The sequence below is a fragment of the Crocuta crocuta genome, unplaced genomic scaffold (genome assembly GCF_008692635.1).
Source record: "Crocuta crocuta isolate KB4526 unplaced genomic scaffold, BGI_CrCroc_1.0 scaffold408, whole genome shotgun sequence".
In the NCBI taxonomy this organism is placed as follows: Eukaryota; Metazoa; Chordata; class Mammalia; order Carnivora; family Hyaenidae; genus Crocuta; species Crocuta crocuta.
The window spans coordinates 4,818,004-4,823,360 of NW_027527444.1; the positions used below are offsets into that span (position 1 = coordinate 4,818,004).

At 53.0% G+C, this 5,357-nt stretch overlaps 1 long non-coding RNA gene across 1 annotated transcript in view; it reads right to left on the minus strand.

Annotated features, from left to right (window-relative positions):
• Window positions 1-4,677: 4,677 nt before the first annotated feature.
• LOC144229740 (uncharacterized) overlaps window positions 4,678-5,357 on the minus strand; it is a 2,572-nt gene continuing 1,892 nt past the window's right edge. Inside the window, exon 3 of the long non-coding RNA XR_013334588.1 lies at window positions 4,678-4,832. This is a non-coding gene — a long non-coding RNA (uncharacterized LOC144229740). The remainder of the gene's footprint in view (window positions 4,833-5,357) is intronic.

Here is a 5,357-nt window from a genome sequence, read left to right on the forward strand (position 1 = left end):
GGGGCGGACACGACCCAGGGTGCGTCCCCGTGCGGGCGTCGCACGCGTTGTTCGGGCGGCTGGGGACCCGGGCAGGTGACTGCGCACTAACCCTAACCCTCCTGGCCAGTCCCCTTTTCAGCAGGAGAGAAGGGCTCACCCGGGGCTTGGAGTCCCACTTCCGGCGGCAGCGGACGCGTTAGGCGCTGCGGAGGCGCAGGGTTTAGACCCTGTGCAAAGACAGGACCGCGCCCCCCGAGCAGAGAGTGAAACGTCCTCACTCCGCCCCAACAGCGCCAGGCAGGGCACGCGGGGCTGGGCCCCCACTTCCCTTCTCGGTGGGACGCGCGCCTGGGAAGCAAGCCGCCAGCCACCGGGCAAGGGCCGCCCTGGGCCAGGCTGCGTCAGGGACACGCCTGAGCCCCGCGTGACCCCGGGAGAAGGTGCACCGGACAGGCCGGGAGCCGGCGGGCACCACGCAGCCCCGGGTGGCTCCCCGCGTGTCGGGTGGTCGCGCGCCGCCTCCCGAGCCCGGCGGCGATGTGGGGGCAGCGAGGGCGTCTGAGGGGTGGCGGTCCCGAGGGCCGCGCGCCGCCTCGGAGACGTGCGTGGGGCTCCCTCTGTCCCAGCCCTGGCCGACCCGCGCTCCACCCAGGGAGCTGCTGTTTGGGAAGTGGGCCCCGAGGACAAGCGACGGGCCGTCAGGCGATCCGTGCAGTGTGAGTGTAGCTCGGGGAGGCCGGGTTCCCGTGCGTTTCCAGGTGAGGTTCTCTCCCTTTTCCCAGATGCCGCCTAGGAAAGTCCTGTGGCCCCTTGCGCCCTGACGTTCTCATCTGTGCACAGGTGTGTGTGTGCGCGCGCCTCGTGTGTGCACGTGTGGGTGTGTGTACGTGGGGAGGTGCACCACGTGTGTACAGTCATGTGCATATGTGTGCACGCATGTGTGCGCGTGTGTATGTGCGTGCACACGCATATTGGCAGAGGGAGGGGCGGGCGTAGATGGCCTCGGAAAGATCTCCCAAACCTAACATTCTCTCATTTCATCGGCCTTTTCCATCAGCAAATTCTGATCGCCTGCCTCTTCTGTCCCAGATGCGTCCTGGGAGGGTCTCCACCCTCTGAGCCCTGCTCTGCCCGCCCAGACTTCTGCCCTCTGTCTCAGCTCCCTCTGCCGCCCTCTCCCTCTTGCTCGGCCCCATTTCCTCCCCCTCCCTGGCTCACCTCTCCCTGGGCGCCCTGCCCTGTGCTGCAGCCAGGGCTCTGCGGCCCGGGGCAAGTCCCTCCAGCAAATGGTCACTTGAAGGTGACGAGAAGGTTGCAAGAAGCCGACAGCCGCAGAGCCCACCCCCAGCTGCAGCACATTTGCTCAGCACACTGACCTTCTGGATCCGGGAAACAGGGTGTAGATAGTGATGACAGACGTTCCCACCCGGGGAAGCCACTCTTCCTTTCTACCACCTGCTGGGGTCGCCTTCCGCACCGGAACGTCTAGCGATCTGTCTTTCACAAGCCAAGTGGAGTCTGTTTGCTGAGGTGACTGAGGACACGCCGGCGGTTCTACACCTCGTGCCTTATTTCAGGCTGTCACGCCTTCGTCGTGCTCTGGACAGTTAGCATGCGGATCGGCGTCCATTCAGGGCTGACCTACAATAACGGGCATATTCCTTCCTATCGCTAGCAGCCCTCACATTGGTACAGTACCTTACAGTTTATCACGGATCCTGCACATTTCAGTCATTGTCAATCGCTCTGCCTTGACCCTGAGCCATGACCTGAGAAGGAGCTGACCATCCGTGGGATTGTTGGGGGGTGGAAGGCATGTTCTAAACCATTAGTGTGCCATGGTTGCTGGAAGCAAATTCCTGAGCCTTTGAGGGGATGGGTTCCTTTCAGCAGTCGCTCCCGTTGAGTGACTTGGTTAGGAAATGGGTTGCTTTAGTTAAATGAACATTTTGGGTAACTGCAGGCTCTCGCATTTACTATTCATGGAATACACATTTCCAAAGAATTAAATGCAGACGGTGCTTACGGGCCTGTATCCTTGTGAACACAGAGGCCAGAATCCTCAACAAAATATTAGCAAACCAGATTCAACAGTACATTTAACACGACCACTCAGTGCAGTCAAGCAGGGTTTACTCCAGGGATGCAAGGATGGCTCAACAGCCACGCAGCCGCCGGCGTGACTCACCACATTAACAAGATGGAGGATGAAAATCACGTGAACACCTGCAGGTGCAGAAAACGTACTTGATAAAATTCAACATCCGTTTATGAAAGAAATCTCGAGGAAGCAGGTATGGAGGGAACATATCTCAACAGGATACAGGCCGAGTATGACCCCCCACCCCCCGCAGCTAGCTTCGTCTTCGACAGTGAAAAGCTGAAAGCGTTTCTCTAAGATCAGGAACAAGGCGAGGATGCCCACGCTGCCACCTCTGCTCAGCTGGAGGTCCCTCTGGAACAATTAGGCAAGAAAAACGCATTGAGATGGAAACACAGAGGCAAAACTGTCACTGTTTGCAGATGGCATGATACTCTGTAGAGAGGACTCTCAAGTCCCCATAGAAAAAGCCTGGAGAGCTTTGGAATTAGCAAAGCTGCAGCTACAAAATCAGGACGGAAAGATCTCCTGCTTCTCTACACTGCTGATGAACCATCGCAAAGAGAGATTAAGAAAGCAATCCTATTACAGTCACATCAAAAAGGATAAAATCCCTAAGGTAAACTTAACCGAGGAGGTGAAAGACTTGTATGTTGAAAAGTACGAGACATGGATGGGAGAGACTGGAGATGCTACAGGGAACTGGAGACACATTCATGCTCCTGGGTTAAAAGAATTAATAGTGTTACGACGTCCATACTTCCCAAAGCAATCTACCGATTCACCACAGTTTCTCAGAATTCCTATGGTATTTTTTTACTGAAATAGAGCAAACAATCCTAAAATGTGTACGGACCAGAACAGACCCCAAAGAGCCAAACAATTCTGAGAAAGAAGAACAAAGCTGGAGGTATCATGGTCCAGATTTCGACCTGCATTACGAAGCTGCGGTAACGGACAGAGTATGGTACCAGCATAAACAGACATGCAGATCAACGAGACGGAACGGAGTGCCCAGCTCTAAACTCACATGTGCCTGGTCAACTAGTTTTCAACAAAGGAGTCAAGCACGTACAACGGGGAGAGGGCCGGCTCTTCAGCCAACGGTGCTGGAACTGGACAGCCACGTGCCGAAGAAGGAAACCGGGCCACCTTCGTACACTATGCACTAAAATAAATGCAAAATGGATTGAAGATTTAAAGCCATAAAACTCCCAGCAGAAAACAGGCAGTCGACTCCTTGACATCAGTCTTGGTGGTGATTTTTTTCATCTGACGCCAAAAGCAAAAGCAGCAACAGCAAAAATGAACTACAGGGATGCCATCCAACTGAAAAGGTTCCGCACAGCGAAGGAACCAATCAGCAAAATGAAAAGGCTGCTGCCTCGGAGAAGATATTTGCAAATCATATATCTGACAAAGGGTTAGTATCCAAAATAGACGAAGAACTCATACAACTCAATGGCAAACAAAACAGAAGGAAACAATTTGATTAAGAGTGGGCAGTAGTCATGAGTGGACATGTCCCCAAAGAAGACGGCCAGAGGCCAACAGACACAGGAAAAGATGCGTAGCGTCACTCGCCATCAGGGAAATGCAAATCAAAACCAGGGTGAGATCACACCTGTCAGAGTGGCTAAAATAAAGAATACAGGAAACAACAGGTGCTGGCGAGGACGCGCTGGTGGCAGCGCAGACTGGTGCGGCCGCTGTGGTTAGAAACAGGATTATCGTGTGCCCGGGGCGCCTGGGGGGCTCAGTCGGTGAAGCGTCCGACTGTCGCTCAGGTCATGATCTTGCGGTTCGTGGGTTCGAGCCCCGCGCCGGGCTCTGTGCTGACAGCTCAGAGCTTGGAGCTGCTTCGGATTCTGTGACTCCCTCTCTCTCTGACCCTCCCTTGCTCACGCTGTCTCTCTCTCTCTCTCCTAGAAATAAATAAAACATTAAAAAAAATTTAAAAAAAGGAATTATCGTGTGATCTAATAATAACACTTCTGGGTATTGATCTGAATCTTGGGGGCCCCCTGGGTGGCTCAGTCAGTTAGGCAACGGACTTCGGCTCAGGTCATGATCTCACAGTCTGTGGGTTCAAGCCCTGCGTCGGGCTCTGTGCTGACAGCTCGGAGCCTGGAGCTGCTTCGGATTCTGCGTCTCCCTCTCTCTCTGCCCCTCCCCCACTTGTGAGTTCTCTCCCCGCCTCAAAAACAAACATTAAACATTTTTTTGAAATTTTATGAAGAGGTATCTGCGCCCCCGTGTTCTCTGGGACATTATTCACAGCAGCCAAGATGCGGAAACGACCCCAGTGTCCACTGACGGATGAGGCGCAGCTATACAGGGGACTATTACTCAGCCATGAAAAAGGAGATCTTGCCATTGGAAACATGTAGGGACTCTGAGGGCGTTACACTCGGTCAAGTACATCAGCCGGAGAAACAAATACTGTGTGATCTCTCCTGTATGTGGAATCAAAACCCTCCGGCAAAAGCCAAGCTCATGGATACAGAGAACAGATTAGTGGTTGTGAGAGGTGGTGGGGGTTTGAGACGCGGGTGAACTGTGTGTTTCGGGTTTTTGTGTTAGTTTAAGCAGTTTGAATTTTTATTTAGTTTAAATACATTTGAGTAAAATTTTTAAAAATGCGGATGGTGCCCTATTCCCAGGTAGGAAGTGCTGTTTGAAATTTAGAACGTATTTTCCATGAAGAATCATCGATGGTGCTGAGATTCCCAGGCCGGCTTGCAAAAACCTTTAGTAGAAAAATAGAAAATAATGCTGCCAAAATATCAGCAATTAGACAAAACAGAATAGGATGGAATAGGATAGGATTTTTAGAAATGATTTTGAGCCCCGCCGGTGAAATGTTGGATTGCAGGGTTTGTGGGGTGAAACCAGTGGCGGTTCTGAGGGCGAGCCTGAGCTCTGCACGGGCTTTCGAGGCGAAGGGCGCTGGCTCATTAACATGTCCGGTTGCACCTTCAGATTTGTGGCTTCACTTCGTTTTTATAAATGTACCCTTAACTTTACTCTCAGTCTTCTCAGCAGCAATCAAGTTTTTAATTTTCAAAGAGGAATAGAAAAACGTGAATGGGAAGAAACTGTCCAGGTGGGCATTTTCCTGGAGTGCCAAGGTCAGATCACAAGAGGCCAGGAGAGAGGAGTCTCCTTTCCTCAGCTGAGCTCACCACCCAGGGCTAGCCCGGCCTCCTGCCTGGCCTGGAGTTTGGTGGGGCCGTGACTGACTCTGGTTTCTAGAAAGTGGCAGAAGCCCTGT